The sequence below is a fragment of the Protopterus annectens genome, chromosome 5.part1 (assembly GCF_019279795.1).
Source record: "Protopterus annectens isolate FY-2018-M chromosome 5.part1, PAN1.0, whole genome shotgun sequence".
Lineage (NCBI taxonomy): Eukaryota > Metazoa > Chordata > Ceratodontiformes > Protopteridae > Protopterus > Protopterus annectens.
This window is the reverse complement of record NC_056736.1, coordinates 110,475,197-110,495,801: the sequence shown is the minus strand read 5'-3', so window position 1 is coordinate 110,495,801 and position 20,605 is coordinate 110,475,197.

The window sequence follows — 20,605 nt, the reverse complement described above, 5'->3', positions numbered from 1 at the left end:
CTTTCTACATTTATACGAGCAATATTTAACATTTGTCTCTGTAATTGGGTCTTTGTATCCCTCCCCTTATTTCAGGCTAAGAATATGCATTCCAACACAACTCCTGTTATTCTCCTTTCTACATTTATAGGAATAATATTTAACATTTGTCCTGGTATTTGGGCCTTTCTACCCACCTTCTTTTAGGCTTTCTCTGATTTCCTGAGCTAAGAGGCTGTAGTAGTGTGGTGGTGCTGTGGACATGTTATGGGAGCAAACCTGCTACTACACAGATAGCTGTTAGCACTTCATACAAATTTTTCTATGCATACAATGCTGTAGGTATCCCTGCACTGCGCATGCACTTGGTCCCTAACTTATCAGCAAGCTCATGTTCCTGCAGACATCCTGAATGACTTCATGCAAGCTTTGCCTGACTGCGACTACATATGAGTTTGCCTTTTTATAGTGTTTTATTTATTTATTTTTTGTTGTATTGCCCTAGGTGTTCTTGATTATTACTGCCTCCTTCCATGCCTCCTGCTATACTTCCTCGATGTGCATTTGGACTAGTTTGTCTGTGCTTCTTCTTCTAGACCTTATGGACACTGTAGGTTTCTGTAGTTCTTTTTGCCTGCCCTGAGTTTCTTCATGCTTGCCTACTTCTAGTTGCCTGCAGTTCCTTTTCCACCATGTTCAGCTTCTGCCTAGCAAGGAGAATTGTAGGTTGCCCTTGTTAGAAATTCAGCATTTGTTTGCCATGAGGAGATTGAGTAGGTCAAACAACAGCTGTTCAGCACCCAATGTTCAAGAAAAAACAGACGACAGTTGAATAAAACACCTTTATAAAACACAGAGCTTTCGGGACACACCCTTTCTCAATGATTAACATAAGGTTCATTAAAAAATCACTTAAATACACCCAAAAAGACATCACATGACCCGCAGCCAGGACCATATGACCAGAAATTCAATTAAAAGGTCAATATTTAATACATATAAAGATACATATAAAATACATATAAAACATGAGAATTCTTATATAGAAATAAAAATATGAACATCATCTTTACTTCAATTTTGTTTGTTGTATTTTAACCAATATTGGTTTTAAAGAAACAGCTGTATTCAAACCTGGATATACATCAGCCATAAGGCGTATTATCCATTCATATTCCTTTGTTTCTAACAGATTATTTATGTCCCCACCTCTAAAGGGTTTCTGTACCATATCTAAAACTCTAAACTTAAACTTATGGTCCTCACCTAGTGTCCTAATGTGTTTACCCAGAGCATTATTTTCACATCCTCTCCTGATTTCTGACTTATGTTCTATAATGCGGTCTTTAAGTTTACGTGTTGTTTTCCGACATAGAAACATGTACAGGCAACACATGTTGCTAAGTATACCACATTATTAGATATACACGTTGCCAAATCATGAAATACAAATATTCTTTTGGATACTGGATGTTGAAACATACTATTAGAACCCAAATCTATACTAGTAGAAGAAATTATATCATTGCAACAACTGCAATTATAACAACAAAAGTACCTGTTTTAGCCCCTATAGACTGCTTAACACTATTGATGTTAAAATCTTTATAACATAACAAACTTTTTAAAGATTTTTTGTTCCTATAAGCAAAAGATGGTCTCATGCCTACCAATGCCGCAATGTCATCCTGTGCTAGAAGTACTTTCCAATATTTACTTATAATATTCTTAACTATATGTGATCTTGAAGTATAGGAGGTGATGAACCTTAGTTTCTCATCTTTAGATGTGATAGATGAAGGGGTATCATCAAAATTGGAACTGAAGGTAGGCTTATAAAGTGAACTCCTGTTGGTTTCTATTTCCTTTCTTACATTAGTTAACAATGATTTAGAGTATCCACTCTCAATAAATTCCTTATACGTCTCATCCATCTGCTTCAAAAAAATCATTTCAGTAGTATTCATTCTACTTACACGCATAAGTTGTGCTTTTACAATACCCTGGAACACATGAGAAGCATGCATACTAGATGCATGTAAATATCTACCACAGGATACCTCTTTTTTATGTATTGAGGTTATTATATTATCACCTTTTATTGTTAAGTTAACATCTAGGAAGTTTATATCAACGTTAGAGCATTCCATTTTAAACCTTAAAAAGTTGGTAGTACCATTAAGATGGTCGACAAATTCTGTGAGTTCAGTCAAGGAACCTCTCCATACAAAAAAACAATCGTCCACAAATCTCTGGTAAAACCTAACCTTCTCATTTATATATTTCACCCCATCAAAAATATGTATTCTCTCCCATTCATGCAGCACTATGTTAGCATAGGTATTTGCTATGGGAGTACCCATTGCTATGCCTGTTAACTGCAAATAGTATTCTTCATTGAAAATAAACACATTATTACGTAAAACCACATCAAGCAACATACATATGTTCTCAATATGCCTAGTTGTAAAGTTTGAACAACGTGTTAAGAATTGACGTATGGAGTCAAGGCCTAGGTCATTCGGAATAACAGTAAATAAAGAAGTAATATCCAAAACTACCAGATGTATAGGCCCATAGGTTATATCAAAGTCAGTGTCTTTCATATGCCAACACTTCAATTTTTTCAAGAAGTCAACTGAATCTCTCAAAACGGCATGGCAATGGGACAACAAGGGACTCAACTGCTTTTGCAAATATAGAGAAATAGGCTCAGTAGCCCAACCATTGCCAGAGACTATTGGTCTCATTGGTGGATTGTCTCTAGATTTATGGACTTTGGGTATGCCATATAATTGAGGTATGACCGGACATGACACAGTAAAAAAATGAAATAAATCTATTGAAATGTCACAAGATAATTGCAAATCATAAATACACATGTTTATATAAGATATACATTTTTTTACTTCTGAATATGATATACTTTTAAATGCTGTAACATCCTTTAACAAACTCAAAACAGAGTCAAAATACTTATGTTTGTCCATAATCACAACCATGCCACCCTTATCTGCTTGTTTAATTATAATATTAGAGTTATTTTTCAAGTCATTTAAAGCCAGAAACTCTAAATATGTAAGGTTGAAATTCTTAACATTATTCTTGTTAGCAAAAGCCTGTCTCAACTCATATTCACACAAATCATTAAAGGCAGTCAAAATTGGTGTATTATTAGGTATAAAAGTGCTTCGTCGTTTACAGGCATTCATCTCATGTGATTCACTTTTAAAAATCAATTTCAAACTTACAGATCTGATAAACATTTTCAAATCAGTAAGGACATTTACAATATCATCCCCACAAGTAGGAATGAACCCCAGTCCTTTTTTCAACACCGAACAATGTTCAGAAGTTAATTTAATGGAAGATAGATTCAATATACCTGCCTTTATCTCTTGGCTAATTTCACTTGTTTTAAAGGACTTGAGTTCTTTCTCTTGTTGTCCATATTCGTCAACGGAAACGCTCTCGTTGTCGCCCTCCCTCTGGATCTAGACCTAGAGCCAGTAACACGCTCCTTCACTCGTTCTGCCTGCTGCAACTGAAAAGGCTTGTTAAAAAAGCTCAAAGTACTTTGATTCAACTTTCTTGCACCTTCAGCAGCATTTGAGTCATTTTCTGTAGTTAGTCCATTTGCAGACGCGTTTTCAGGTCTGCTGTCTCTCACACATCTTTCTGGCACATCCTCAGGAACGGAGGCATGTGCCGTTCGTATGATGTCATCACGACGACTTTCAGAGTGCTCCACATGAGCGCCAATATTTAAAGTGACAGTACTCTTCTCACCGAACACATCCAGAGTATCAAGCATATTTGCAGACTTCTTAGAATTTATGCCACCAGATTTATTTGTAGAATTCACAAAAGATTCATTCTTAGGCCAGGAAAAGATATTACCACATTGAAAATCCTTTATATCTCTGATCAATTTACGTTTTTTAACTGCTTCCAGTCTATCATCTAAAGCTGATAGTCTATCTATCATGGATTGGTAAGATGAAAGCATATTCTCAAAGCAAGGCAAAGCAAATAAATCATCTTCCATAGAGATTATCTCATTCTTTAGTTCAAGTTCTACACCCTGGAAGTGATTGTTCATTAAGACCATGTAGTCATGGCTTAATTTGAGGTTTAAACACTGCCATTGCTTAAGTAAGTCAGGGTAAGTGTTGCCATAGGAGGGCATTTTTAATACCCTAAGTCCACGAGGCACCACACCTTTCTCAATGTAAGCAGAAAAACTAAAACGTTGCCACTGAAGGCGTTTATATGCACCCACCTTCCTTTCCAAAATTTGTAACTTGCGTTCATACTCTATTAAATCCACATTTGGTGTAGATATTACTTTGTCACTGGCAGGTAATACTTCAGGAAAAACCTGTAATAAAGGATTCACTTCTCTTTCAAACTGGAACTTTAGACGATTTAAAGATTCCATTAGGCTGCAATAGGCTTAGACAAAATCCAACTATCCAGCAGCAAATAGTAACACAAACAACAGCTGTTCAGCACCCAATGTTCAAGAAAAAACAGACGACAGTTGAATAAAACACCTTTATAAAACACAGAGCTTTCGGGACACACCCTTTCTCAATGATTAACATAAGGTTCATTAAAAAATCACTTAAATACACCCAAAAAGACATCACATGACCCGCAGCCAGGACCATATGACCAGAAATTCAATTAAAAGGTCAATATTTAATACATATAAAGATACATATAAAATACATATAAAACATGAGAATTCTTATATAGAAATAAAAATATGAACATCATCTTTACTTCAATTTTGTTTGTTGTATTTTAACCAATATTGGTTTTAAAGAAACAGCTGTATTCAAACCTGGATATACATCAGCCATAAGGCGTATTATCCATTCATATTCCTTTGTTTCTAACAGATTATTTATGTCCCCACCTCTAAAGGGTTTCTGTACCATATCTAAAACTCTAAACTTAAACTTATGGTCCTCACCTAGTGTCCTAATGTGTTTACCCAGAGCATTATTTTCACATCCTCTCCTGATTTCTGACTTATGTTCTATAATGCGGTCTTTAAGTTTACGTGTTGTTTTCCCGACATAGAAACATGTACAGGCAACACATGTTGCTAAGTATACCACATTATTAGATATACACGTTGCCAAATCATGAAATACAAATATTCTTTTGGATACTGGATGTTGAAACATACTATTAGAACCCAAATCTATACTAGTAGAAGAAATTATATCATTGCAACAACTGCAATTATAACAACAAAAAGTACCTGTTTTAGCCCCTATAGACTGCTTAACACTATTGATGTTAAAATCTTTATAACATAACAAACTTTTTAAAGATTTTTTGTTCCTATAAGCAAAAGATGGTCTCATGCCTACCAATGCCGCAATGTCATCCTGTGCTAGAAGTACTTTCCAATATTTACTTATAATATTCTTAACTATATGTGATGCTTTCATCTTACCAATCCATGATAGATAGACTATCAGTTTTAGATGATAGACTGGAAGCAGTTAAAAAACGTAAATTGATCAGAGATATAAAGGATTTTCAATGTGGTAATATCTTTTCCTGGCCTAAGAATGAATCTTTTGTGAATTCTACAAATAAATCTGGTGGCATAAATTCTAAGAAGTCTGCAAATATGCTTGATACTCTGGATGTGTTCGGTGAGAAGAGTACTGTCACTTTAAATATTGGCGCTCATGTGGAGCACTCTGAAAGTCGTCGTGATGACATCATACGAACGGCACATGCCTCCGTTCCTGAGGATGTGCCAGAAAGATGTGTGAGAGACAGCAGACCTGAAAACGCGTCTGCAAATGGACTAACTACAGAAAATGACTCAAATGCTGCTGAAGGTGCAAGAAAGTTGAATCAAAGTACTTTGAGCTTTTTTAACAAGCCTTTTCAGTTGCAGCAGGCAGAACGAGTGAAGGAGCGTGTTACTGGCTCTAGGTCTAGATCCAGAGGGAGGGCGACAACGAGCGTTCCTGACGAATATGGACAACAAGAGAAAGAACTCAAGTCCTTTAAAACAAGTGAAATTAGCCAAGAGATAAAGGCAGGTATATTGAATCTATCTTCCATTAAATTAACTTCTGAACATTGTTCGGTGTTGAAAAAAGGACTGGGGTTCATTCCTACTTGTGGGGATGATATTGTAAATGTCCTTACTGATTTGAAAATGTTTATCAGATCTGTAAGTTTGAAATTGATTTTTAAAAGTGAATCACATGAGATGAATGCCTGTAAACGACGAAGCACTTTTATACCTAATAATACACCAATTTTGACTGCCTTTAATGATTTGTGTGAATATGAGTTGAGACAGGCTTTTGCTAACAAGAATAATGTTAAGAATTTCAACCTTACATATTTAGAGTTTCTGGCTTTAAATGACTTGAAAAATAACTCTAATATTATAATTAAACAAGCAGATAAGGGTGGCATGGTTGTGATTATGGACAAACATAAGTATTTTGACTCTGTTTTGAGTTTGTTAAAGGATGTTACAGCATTTAAAAGTATATCATATTCAGAAGTAAAAAAATGTATATCTTATATAAACATGTGTATTTATGATTTGCAATTATCTTGTGACATTTCAATAGATTTATTTCATTTTTTACTGTGTCATGTCCGGTCATACCTCAATTATATGGCATACCCAAAGTCCATAAATCTAGAGACAATCCACCAATGAGACCAATAGTCTCTGGCAATGGTTGGGCTACTGAGCCTATTTCTCTATATTTGCAAAAGCAGTTGAGTCCCTTGTTGTCCCATTGCCATGCCGTTTTGAGAGATTCAGTTGACTTCTTGAAAAAATTGAAGTGTTGGCATATGAAAGATACTGACTTTGATATAACCTATGGGCCTATACATCTGGTAGTTATGGATATTACTTTATTTACTGTTATTCCGAATGACCTAGGCCTTGACTCCATACGTCAATTCTTAACACGTTGTTCAAACTTTACAACTAGGCATATTGAGAACATATGTATGTTGCTTGATGTGGTTTTACGTAATAATGTGTTTATTTTCAATGAAGAATACTATTTGCAGTTAACAGGCATAGCAATGGGTACTCCCATAGCAAATACCTATGCTAACATAGTGCTGCATGAATGGGAGAGAATACATATTTTTGATGGGGTGAAATATATAAATGAGAAGGTTAGGTTTTACCAGAGATTTGTGGACGATTGTTTTTTTGTATGGAGAGGTTCCTTGACTGAACTCACAGAATTTGTTGACCATCTTAATGGTACTACCAACTTTTTAAGGTTTAAAATGGAATGCTCTAACGTTGATATAAACTTCCTAGATGTTAACTTAACAATAAAAGGTGATAATATAATAACCTCAATACATAAAAAAGAGGTATCCTGTGGTAGATATTTACATGCATCTAGTATGCATGCTTCTCATGTGTTCCAGGGTATTGTAAAAGCACAACTTATGCGTGTAAGTAGAATGAATACTACTGAAATGATTTTTTTGAAGCAGATGGATGAGACGTATAAGGAATTTATTGAGAGTGGATACTCTAAATCATTGTTAACTAATGTAAGAAAGGAAATAGAAACCAACAGGAGTTCACTTTATAAGCCTACCTTCAGTTCCAATTTTGATGATACCCCTTCATCTATCACATCTAAAGATGAGAAACTAAGGTTCATCACCTCCTATACTTCAAGATCACATATAGTTAAGAATATTATAAGTAAATATTGGAAAGTACTTCTAGCACAGGATGACATTGCGGCATTGGTAGGCATGAGACCATCTTTTGCTTATAGGAACAAAAAATCTTTAAAAAGTTTGTTATGTTATAAAGATTTTAACATCAATAGTGTTAAGCAGTCTATAGGGGCTAAAACAGGTACTTTTTGTTGTTATAATTGCAGTTGTTGCAATGATATAATTTCTTCTACTAGTATAGATTTGGGTTCTAATAGTATGTTTCAACATCCAGTATCCAAAAGAATATTTGTATTTCATGATTTGGCAACGTGTATATCTAATAATGTGGTATACTTAGCAACATGTGTTGCCTGTACATGTTTCTATGTCGGGAAAACAACACGTAAACTTAAAGACCGCATTATAGAACATAAGTCAGAAATCAGGAGAGGATGTGAAAATAATGCTCTGGGTAAACACATTAGGACACTAGGTGAGGACCATAAGTTTAAGTTTAGAGTTTTAGATATGGTACAGAAACCCTTTAGAGGTGGGGACATAAATAATCTGTTAGAAACAAAGGAATATGAATGGATAATGCCTTTATGGCTGATGTATATCCAGGTTTGAATACAGCTGTTTCTTTAAAACCAATATTGGTTAAAATACAACAAACAAAATTGAAGTAAAGATGATGTTCATATTTTTATTTCTATATAAGAATTCTCATGTTTTATATGTATTTTATATGTATCTTTATATGTATTAAATATTGACCTTTTAATTGAATTTCTGGTCATATGGTCCTGGCTGCGGGTCATGTGATGTCTTTTTGGGTGTATTTAAGTGATTTTTTAATGAACCTTATGTTAATCATTGAGAAAGGGTGTGTCCCGAAAGCTCTGTGTTTTATAAAGGTGTTTTATTCAACTGTCGTCTGTTTTTTCTTGAGATTGAGTAGGTGTCATGGCTAGTGGTCATGTTTTTGATGCCATTGCCACAGTATTCCAGATTTGGCTGTCTCTGCACCTTAGGGTTACTACATCTCCATGCTCCCCCCCCCACACATGCCCAGTACAGTGACCTTCCAAGCCTCCGCCTCAACCAGGGTTTGAAGAAGGTTCCACTCATGTCAGCATGGACCCTTTTCCCAGGATAGGCATACTGCTCGTCCCTGCTGGGTCTCTTGGATTGCAGTTAAGATTTTATCACTCTTTGTCATAACACCAAAGGGCACATTTGCAGGAAACAAAGCTCTGTGTTTTAAATATCTTTCTTTTGCAATCACAACATTTTAGTCAGGTTGAAGACATTAAGGTTTTTCAGTGATTTTATGAGGTTTTCAAGAAGGAACTTAGGACAGTAATGGAATCAATAAGAGGCAGAGGTAGAGGAAGACAGTTCATTTCTACAGGTAGGAGTAAGAGGTGGAGAACTGTACATTTATTATACCCCCTAGTTGGAATGACCCCATTTTCAAAGTCAAATTCATTAGGGAATAGGAAAGATGAGAGCAGGAGACTGGAAATGATAGCAAGAGATTTCAACTGCACTTTAGATTATTCCCCTAGTAGGCTATACAAACAGAAAGAGCTGCGACTGAAGAAACTGAACAGCTTAAGGCAGGTCTTGAAAAGGAGGAAAGGATTTCTGAGAAGCGGTGATAACATGGGAGGGAAATGCAATGTACTTTTTTTCAAGATGCAAAAGTAGGTCAGCAGGCTGAATATGTTTTATACTGCAGAGGTCTTTTCTGAAAAGGTGAAGCATATCGAAAAATGTGGAGACACTTATTTTTTTCCAATAGACATCTTTATTAAATCATCACATATGACATAGGCAATCTTACATTTATATAAATGAAAAATAGACAACATAATTCTGATTCTGTACCATAGATCAAAAAGATCATCTCCCCAGTCAATCCAATCTGCTAACCCAGCTTCTCCGACAGAGCGGTCTGCAGGGAATCCCTAAAGTCTGCCAGCTCATTACACTCCCAAAAAATATGTTCCCAGCCACCTCTTTCTTGCCCGTGACACCCCCAACATTTCCTATCCACCTGAGGAAAAATTCTTTGGAGTCTACTTGGGGTATAAAAATACCTATGTAAACATTTCCAGGCAAATATCTTAAATCTTTTAGACTTTGTTTCATATTTGAGAGATATACATATATCCCCCCTCCATTCTTTCTTTGTGAATTGCTTATCCAATCTCTCTTCTCAATCCCTTCTAAGCTCCTCTGATTGAGTCTTATAATTATCATGCAATATTTTATATGCTCTGTCATACAGCGATGTGTTCAAGTATCCAGTGATTAACATAAGAATGATCATACAGAGCCTTCAGACAATGTACTTAAATGTAGAGATGAGGCTAAATAGAATTGGTTAAGAGGATAAACAGATCTATTCATGATGAGTCTATATTAGAACATCGAATATTTAACAGTTCGAATCACTAAAGGTCGATCTTTAGTGATCAAACTGTTAAAACATTGAATGTTCAGAAAACAAAATAAAAACAACAAAAAAAAAAACTAAACTCTGTAGGCAGGGGGGAAAGCCCCCCTGCACCATCCACGTTGGGGGCTGTGTCCCCCACCCCCCCACTACTTAAATATACCAACTCCAAGTCCGCACTACATTGAAGTAAATGGAAATCTCCCCTTACGGAGATTACTTGTTCGATGTTCTGCAGTTTCGCTATTCTCGTGTCGACAATGTCAGATTCGACATTGTCGACTTTCAGGAATGTAATACAGACCCATTCATGATACCTATGATAGAAAACAGGAGATAGACGTCAGACATGATATGGTGCAATGGAAAAGCGAGTACTATTCCAGCAAATCTAAGAGCTGAGAAGAGTAAAACAAAAATGAAAAGGAAATGATAATCAGTACTACTGAGTCTCAGTTATGTGATGTGTGTAAAGTAATCTGTAGACAGATGTGATCTAGATCCGTTAGTGCAAGAGGAGGCAGTTTTATGAATCCAGTTGGAGCATTTATTATGGATGCCATCAGAATGGAATGTGTCAACAAAGAATTTTTGGGAGTGCACAGACCAATTATACTGCATGGAGATTTAAACAGCCAAGGAAAGAACAACATGCAGTGAAGGTTATGAGAAATGACAGGAAAGTTGTAAGCAAATCCAAAGAAATCAAAGATGGATTTTAGTCTTTCGAGGAAAAACTTAAAGTGAGAATATTTAAAGAGGGGATCAATGAACCCTGTATTCTGTCATTAAAGGACAGCTTGCAGCACAGGAGTAGGGATTACTAGATGCCAACAGTATTTTAGTGGATGTGCACAGTGCAATAAGGAGCATTAAAGGGGTAAGGATACAGGGCCATATGGGTTTCCCAATATTTTTTAAGGGGTGGCTTTACTCAGTGTAGTGAGTACATTATTTAGCTGGAGATGACTGATAGAAGAAGCAAGGCTAGTACGCAGACTTTATATAAAAATTTGAATATATAGAAGGACTACAAACAGGCTTAGCAGATTGGAAATGACCTGGTCCATGAAGGGTAAAATAAGGAAATGGCCTGTGTTCTGGGACCTGTCATAGATTTATAGCCAGTGGAAAATATAGTTCTAATAAATGGATGGCTATTTAGGGAAAGAACCTATATTTTCTGAGAATCCTGTTTTAGGATGTTATATAAAATATCTGATTTGCTATATGAAAGAAAATTTAAAATCCCAGTTACCCTCCTATTTGTACCAATATCATCTGCATTTATAGAGGAAAAGCTCAAAAGTTCATATGTATTTTCCATATAATAGATTAGGTACAATTACATAGTTTCATAGGTTCATAGGTAGGTACTAGGCTATCTGCCCGTGGGCATTTATAAGCCTAGCCAGAGTGTGCCAACTTTCACCGCCCCATTGTCTAATTAACTGAGCCACTGTCAAGAAAAGCCAATGAAGTGATCCCAGGGGTGTATTTTCTTTTACCCATCCACTCATCAAGGTTTCTCTTGAAGAGTGTTAGTGAGGGGCTCTGCCTAATGTAGTTAGGAATTTTGTTCCAAAGCATGGGGAGTCTCTGTGACAGGAATCTATACCTCCAGCATGTTCTATTTATTGTTGTGGCGAGGTTTAGCTCACTAGAGTGAGTGGCTCGCAGTGACTTGGATTTCTTTAGGTGGAGCATGTCCATCAATTCTGAGTTGGACATGGCTTTGTAAGTCAAGCTGAGATCACCTCTGAGTAAGCGATATGCCACTGACTACAGCCGGAGTTTTTCCAGTCCGGCTGCATAGAACATATGTTTGAGGCCAGTAATCCTCTTGGTGAGGTACTTTTGTGGTCTTTCCAGCTGTTGGAAGTGTCTTGTGAGGTACATCCCAAATGGGGCATTGTACTCTATGATGGGTCTGATGAGTGACGAGTAGAGGTGCACTATAATCTCTTTATTTCTAGATGCAAACCCTTTAGTTATTAGATGGGCTACATAGAAAGATTTCCTAACTACTTTGGCAATATGATTGTCAAAGGAGAGATTACTTTCTACCTGGGTCCCCGGATCTCTTATTATCTCTTCTGTATTAAGGGGACTGCCACCTATGTGGTAATTCATGGATGTTTTGTTTTTCCCAAACAGGATGACTATGCATTTTTTGGCATTTAGCTTGAGACCATGACTTTGACACCAGGTGTCCTTCTCAGTAAGGCCCTTTTGGAGAATGTCCATGTCAGCCGGAGAGTTAATTATGGCTCCCAGTTTGCAGTCATCGGCAAACCTGGTTAGCCATAGTCCTCCTGTGTTTGCCTGTACTTCTGAGAAGTATATGCCGAACAGTAGGGGTCCCAGGACCGAGCCTTGTGGGACACCACTTGTGACTGGTTTAGAGTCGGACCTAGAGCCCACTATTCTTACTGTGTGAATTCTGTCTGTAAGCCAGTTGGCAACCCATCTCATGACGTAGGGGTTTATGTTCAGGCTGGTGAGTTTTTCTATAATTCCCGAGTGGGGAATGGTGTCAAAAGCCTTGGCGAGGTCAAGGTAGGCTGTGTGAACCACCTTCCCCTCATCTATGGCCTTGGCGACTGTCTCGAAGAAGTCAACCAGGTTTAATAGGCATGATCTGCCCTTAACAAAACCGAACTGTGTCAGGTCAAGTGTTTGGAGGTTCCCAATGTCTTTCTTAATGAGTTCCATGATGATGCGCTCCATAGCCTTGCAGACCAGGCTAGTCAGGCTTATGGGGCGATAGTTACCAGGGTCAGTTGTGGCCCCTCCTTTGTGGAGCAGAATAACTGTTGCTGTGTGCCATTCTATGGGCATGTAGCCTGTGGAGAGGCTGAGGTTGAACAGTGTGTTTAGGTGGGGGGGTTAGTTCATTCTGTAGTTCGTGCAAGACGCAGACTGGGACACCATCTGGCCCCATTGATGCTGTGCTTTTGGCTTTTGAAAGGGCTGTTTTCACCTGTGTGTCTGTGATTTCTGGGACACTACACTTTTCCGGTATTGTTGTGGGCCCTTTTGGGGGTGAGAGGGGGGTGAAGTTTGCACTGAATCTAGCTGCCAGGATGTTGGCAATATCAGTAGGTTCAGTATATTTTGTGCTATTTTGCACTAGCTCAGAGCATATCTGTGAGTTGCCACTTAGATTCTTGACATAGCTAAAGAAGGCTTTGTGGTTATCTTTCAAATCCTTGGCTATTTTTCTTGCGAAGTTAGCCTTGGATGATTTTATGAGGGATCTTAGTTTCTTACTGATACTGATCAGGGATGTCTTTCCTTCTTGGGATTTGCTTTTTTTCTGAACTAGTTTCTCCTTCTATTGTATAGCCTGTTTATGGCAGGGGTCCACCAGACTGGTTTCCTTCTCTTAGGGGAGTGAGTTTTGGTTTTGCTAGGGATAGCACGATCCATGCATCCTTGTAGGTGCTCATAGAGTGCATTTGTAAATGTTCCTGTATCTTGGACACTGTTATCCTTTAGCGTGGGGGCTGTGAAACTTACCATCTCTGTCTTAAGTAAGGTGGAGTTTGCTATAGAAAAGTTTTTCACTGTGGTTTCCTTGGGTGGGGGGTGGTGGTGTGGTTTAGACATCCAGAGTGATTAGTTTATGGTCTGATCTAACCAGTGATGGGTTGACCTCCGGTGCGGAATACCTATTGCCTAGGTTGGTGATGACCAGGTCCAATATGTTTTCACCTCTGGAAGTAGAGTTTACCAGCTGATCCAGGGCATTTGAGTTGATAAATTCCAGGAAGCGCTGGACCTGGGAGTTTGTACTTGGGTAGTTTTCCCAGTTAATGGTAGGGTAATTGAAATCGCCCAATATCAGGGTGTTTGGTAGGACCTTCATGTTTTCCAGTGTCTCCAGAAAGGCAAAGTGGTGGTCCTGGGTCATGGAGGGTGATCTGTAGCAGGCCACAATTTGCATTGCAGATTTGCCCGATGTTAGTTGCACATGGATGATCTCAGAGGTATCATGCTGCTCCACTAACCTGGAGGTGTAGGTATCCTTGATGAATATGGATACACCCCCTCCTTTTGTGTTTCGGTCCATGTTCTGTGGCTGAAATGTGTGGTATGAGTTGTAGCCCCGTAGTGCTGGGGTGATCTGTGGAGCCTTGAACCAGGTTTCAGTTACTGCACAGATGTCGACGTTCTCCATACTGAGGAGTGCTTCGAGCGCGTGCATTTAAACTCCTGGCTTGAGTAGCATAACCCTAATTTTTTTTATTTGTGCTGTTTACGGAGGTGGGTTTGACTTTTGAGCCTTGCCTAAAAAAGGCACTATGGGGGCAGCAAGAGCCTTGGCCAGTATTCGAAAGCTTAGGGGTGACAGGTGCAAGCCGTCTCTTGCAAAGCAACGAGGCTTGTTGAGCATGTCGTCCCAGGCTGACGGACACTGGATCCCCTTTGCATGACACCAGAAGCTTAGCCAATTGTTGAAATTGATCATTTTTTCTTTATACTGTGGTATCATTCTTGGTGAGGGCAGGATGCTACTCAGGGTCAGGGTCATATCCGCTTGGGCTACATGATCAGAGAACTCTTCCATGTCTCTTTTCATGTAGTCCAGGGAGGTATGTCTCAGGTCATTCACACCAACATGAACAATGACAGAATCATATTTGTACTTGTTCTGGAGTGACCAGAGTGCTTGTGTTATGTGGAGGATTCTGGCTCCCGACAGGCAGCTAACAGTAACCTTCTCCTTGTCTAGCCTAGTGAGTGGGACATCAGTGTGCTTGACTATAGAGTCGCCTTTACTAGTGTGTTAGGTATGTTATTTCGCCTTAAGGGCTGTGATTGTGCGGCACACTGATTTTGTGTTTTATGTGTTGTCTGGTTTGTGACGGAAGGTGCAGATTTTTTGGGTGTCTGCTTTGGAGGTCTCTGATGCTTTTGCGGTTTTTTATGTAGAGCCTCCGAGTATGATTTTGTGTATTTATGTGTATTTTTTTTCCAGTGCTGGTTAAGTATGTCTATGTGAGGCTGGAGGTGTGGTGCAAGTGTTAACCTTCTCCTCATGACTGCCTGTTCCAGTCTTGGGTGGAGAGAACTTAGCCTCCAATTTAGCTATATAATTGCATCTCTCACATATGTTAATGTTTTGTGGTAGGAGGAGAGGGTTGTCTGTGTACATGAGGCAGTTATAACACTGCCTCAGGATTCCCAGGCTCACCAGCTGGACTAGAGAGTATACCTGAAATTGCCCTTTGGTCATGCCTGAATAGTATGGTGAACTGCTTAGTTGCTTGGTTGGTGAGGGGTGAATAATGAGCCTTGCCCTGCTGGGCAATCAAGTGTCAGGGTATATTAGTGATTGCTATTAGGTCTGAGCAAGTGCTGGACTGTAGGATGCTTTTTAAGTGCTTAGGTTGAGAGTTAGACTACTTTCAAGGGAAAAACTGAAGAGGAGACTTGGTGGAGCCGGGAATAATTTAGCCCTAGTTAACCGGCACTGCCCAAACATGAAAAACCATGCAAACGCATTTTTTACAGCAGGGAAATGAAAGAGATAGAAATTAGCCAAAAATGGCCTATAAACTACTAACTTCTGGTCTGGAACCACTCCTCCAGGGACAGATGGCTGCTCAAAGCTCCCTCTCTCACAGGTGAACAGAGAAACCACCTTCTATCCAAGTAAGGTATGGGTAACTCAGAAAATTGTAACACAGCCCTGAATTCAGCACTAACCTGAAGACTGACTATACTAGCTTAGAAAGGTGGGAAACAAGGAAACATTTTTTTTTTTGAAAAGATAAGGCAAAAACAGTAAAAAATACACTTAAAACAGCTTTAAACTACTACAAACAGTAAAAAATACACTTAAAACAGCTTTAGATGACTACAAGCAATCAGAAAAGGCTTTTAAACAAATTACCCAATTAACCAGTAAAAAAAAATCTCAGAACTGAGCCCTGTTCCTGTAGTCTTCAATCAGACATGTTCTAACTGCACACACCTGCCACTGGGGTGCAGGGGAATCTTCTCCAAAAAAGAAGGCCTGGATTAGTGCTCAAGTTATACAAACAAAGCTAGATTCAGCAGGCCTGAATCTAGTTTATGCGACAGCAAACAAGGCACACCAATTTCAGTAAGAAACAGTTCAAATTTGCAGGCACTATAAGCCTCTAACCAGAAATTCCCAGCTCAGAAGGGCAGAGTCCAACCTCTCCTCCCACAAGAGTGCAAACCACAAACCTTCTTAATGTAAAATGACTGGCCTGAAGCCCAAGTACTTAAACCAGAACTAAAACACTTTTAGAATAATAGACACTGAGCCTTCAATCAGCAGTTCCCAAATTAGAAGGATGTAAGCTACCTGCCCTGCCACAACAGTGCAGACCACAAACATTCTTAGTGTAAAACAACTGGTCTGAAGCCCAAGTGCTTAAACCAAAAGGCTTAGAATGATAGCTACACTTTAATCAGGTTACTACCAAGCAGTAATAAATACAATTGAATACTTTTAAGAAGGGCTGGATTAGTGCTCAAGTTATACAAACAAAATTAGATTCAGCAGGCCTGGATCTAGTCTATGCTACAGCAAACAAGGTGCACCACTTTCAGTAAGAAACAGTTCAAACATGCAGGCACTATAAGCCTTTAACCAGAAATTCCCAGCTCAGAAGGGCAGAGTCCAGCCTCTCCTCCCACAAGAGTGCAGACACAAACCTTAATGTAAAATAACTGGCTTGAAGCCCAAGTGCTTAAACAAGAACTAATATACTTTTAGAATAACAGACACTGAGCCTTCAATCAGCAGTTCCCAACTTAGAAGGATGTAAGCTACCTGTCCTGCCACAACAGTGCAGACCACAAACCTTCCTAATGTAAAACAACTGGCCTGAAGCCCAAGTGCTTAAACCAAAAGACTTAGAATGATGGTTACACCAAGCAGTAATAAATACAATTGAGTACTTTTAAAATGACGCAAAAGCAAAATAAAGTAATAAAGTATGAAGAAACACAAATACAGTGAAAGCAGATGAATAAAGTGCAATTTTTTTTGAGGGAGCAAATGAGATGGGCCCAGGAGGAGTATCCAAATGCAAATTTACAAGAGGGGTGGGCAGTTTCAAAGCCACCAAGATTAACACCAAAACAAAAGCAGGGAGGGTGGGTGAGGAACTTACTGAAAAAACAGAGCCACGACATCATTATATAGCATGGCTAAAATATACTTTCCAGATAGAAAACGGGGTATTTTTGACTTAGAATGGAACTAATTTTCCAGTCATTATGATGGGCATTTGCTCAGCTATTAGAATGCATTGTTGCCACTGTGGCATCTGACTATTTTTGAACATGTGCTTCTTTTACTGTTGTCTTTAAATCCTGTTTGTATATACTTTCCATCATATTTTTGGAAAATCCTACTAAAATTATACAAATAAATAAATAAATAAAAAGAACACTGATTTCAAAACATGCTGTTGTAGGACAGATGTAAGGAGTGGGCAGATATCAATGTCTATATTATTTAAGCTCTGAGATAACATTTATTGAGATTTTTTTGGTAGTACAGTGGTTGGTCAAGTATCAACCATAAGCAAATGCTAATATTAGGCTTGAATTGCATTGTGGTGAAGAGTTGCAGTATGTAAAAACAATAATAACATTTAATGAAGCAGTTAAAATGTTAGAAAATATAATGAAATATTAACACAATGACAGGGTTATTACCAGGAGTAAACAATGGTGGAATAATGACCATAAGATTGGACCAGGCATATAATTATTGAAGCTGTTGAAATACTACACAGCAGGATGAAGTATCAGACATGAAAATGTTAATATTAGTGTTGAACTAGAATATGGGGAGTTGTAGTGAGGTATAAATTGTATGAGTACGTACATTTTGTTGCCATGTGATTAAGTAAATTTGTAAACTATGTCTCAATAATTATGGCATTTATCAAAACTGTTTAATTATCTGAGAACTCTGGAGAGTATTTAGTATAAGAAAACATTAATATTAGCTTTGAGCTGCAATATGGTGAAATAACATAATTGTTTGAATTAAGTACACATTTCAAATATATTTTGCAATGAAGACTACAGAGATTGGTTAAATATCACAGAATATAGTGAAGTGTTAACCATATGCATTTGCTAATGTCATTCTTAATTGTCTACATATAACTGTAGCATATAATATGCGGTTTTATTCAGTCCCAGGGATGCAGAGAAGTCCTTTCCACCCACATTAATTGATTAATGTAGTTTGGTCAATTTGTGTGATGGAAAGAAAGTCTGATTCAGAGACAAGCTAAAGTTGCGAAACCCTAAGTAATGGTTCATTACCATGTCTCTGAATCAAACATTGTGCTATCAGACCTGACTGGTCTCCCTAGCAGCCAATGTATTGCAATAGCAAAGCCACCTCGTTACATGTATACACACAGACACACACACACACACACACACACACACACACACACACACACACACACACACACACACACACACACACACACACACACACACACACACACATGCATATACACACATTCTTCCACAAACAAGTCCCTCCCACTAGCTCATCTTGTTAACACCCATTGAAACACTCACCCACACATCCACTTACAGATATTAAAACATTGCAAAAAATGTATACATGTATACAGAAAATTACATTAAAATGTTCTACATGCAGACATTTAAGGCATTATAACATCCACATAACAAATGAGATTATTAACATAACTTCCTGTAAGAGTAAGAGAGACAGCCAAACATGTAATTTGTGACATGGCATTCAGATAAGTACAAATGCAGTACAGCTTAGCATGACTAATGTACACTTTATGTTATTTAAATTGGTTATAAACAGCCTCCTTAAAAAGGAGAATAAAAGATGGATGACAGAGATAATTACGAAGTGGTTATATGGGAAGTATATAGATAGAAAGGATTAAAAAGAGCTAGTAGCATGGAATTTAAATGAATGCAAAATTCACAGTGTGTTTTGTTACTAGGTTGACTTGTGTGCTGAGAGATGAAAGAGTATATAGAAGGGGCAGTAAGTACTGGAAGGAAAAGGTGTATATGGAAGAGGCAGCAGCAAAGAGAAACAAAAGAAAAGAGGGGAAAGAGAAAAGGAGGCATAGGGGGTGGGCAGTGGGGTGATAATTTGGAGTATGGAGTGATCAGCCAGTGGTAGTGCAGGAGCAGAGCCATTCATTTGTTAGGTGCGCCTTAACCAGCCTTTTGAATTTGGATGAGTCAGTTGTGCTGAGTATATGTTTGAGAATAGCATTCCAAGTTTTTGATATTTGTTTGGAGAATATAGCATCTCTGAAACTGTTGTTGACTTTTGTGACCTTTAGAAATAGTTTGTAGGATGATTTCAGTGATGTACAGTTAGAGTAGGGTCGAATTAGTTTTTTGAGGGCAAGGACATTTTTCTGGTTGGTGGATGATGGATTGGGCGATGGTGAGTAGGTTTAGTAGTATAAGGTTATGCAAATTCTATCCACTCTAGTTGATGAAGAGCAGTGCTGTGATCTATATGGGTGGTTGGAGCAAACCTGGCTATTTTATTGTAGCAGACCTTTAGTTTATTTAGGTCCAATTTTCTTAGATTTGTGAAGAATGGAGAGGATAGAAGATGTGTTCTGGCTATAGACTGCCTAGAGGTTTGGGTAAGGAATGGTTTGGGGCTGTGTACAGTGAGCCATGTTTGATGTGTACCTTTTTGAATGTAAGGGCTATGTGTTTATTGTATTTTAGGTGGTTGTCACTGGTGACACCTTGTAGTGTGGTGTGGATGACAGGTTTGATTTTGGTGTTGTTTTTGAGTGTATGGCAAAAACGAAAGGAATCTAATTTGTTTTGTTATTTCTGAATAGCATTAGTTTAGTCTTATTAGGGTTGAGTATGAATTGGTTATTGCTGAGATATTGTTCTATATGTGAAAAAAAATTGGGGGTTTTGTGGAGGAGCTCAGGGAGGGATGGGGCTGCGAGATGAGTGATGAGTCATCTGCGTATTGTATGATGATTGCTGAGTAGGTGGCACAACTGAGTTTATTGGTAAAAATGGTGAAAAGTAGTGGCCGAAGTATAGAACCTTGTGGCACACCAAGTGAGACAGGCAGCAGAGCTAAGATCTTATTCTGCCATTTTACTGATTTCCATTATAGGTGTCATGTTGAACTTCTACTTGGAATACAGAGTGCTTTAATGACAAATGTTTTACTGTGCTGTTATTACATCATCAAAAGTAAAATGCCTATGTGCATAGTTGTGTCTCTCTCCCTCTCTGTATACACACACACACACACACACATATATATATATATATATATATATATATATATATATTCATTCGCAACATGCATAGATAATATTAGAGCAATTAAAGTGAAAGTGTTGGGCAAAATTCAGTGTAGTGTTGTACTGAAAGTTTTAAGAGTAAATTAACAATCTCAGGTAT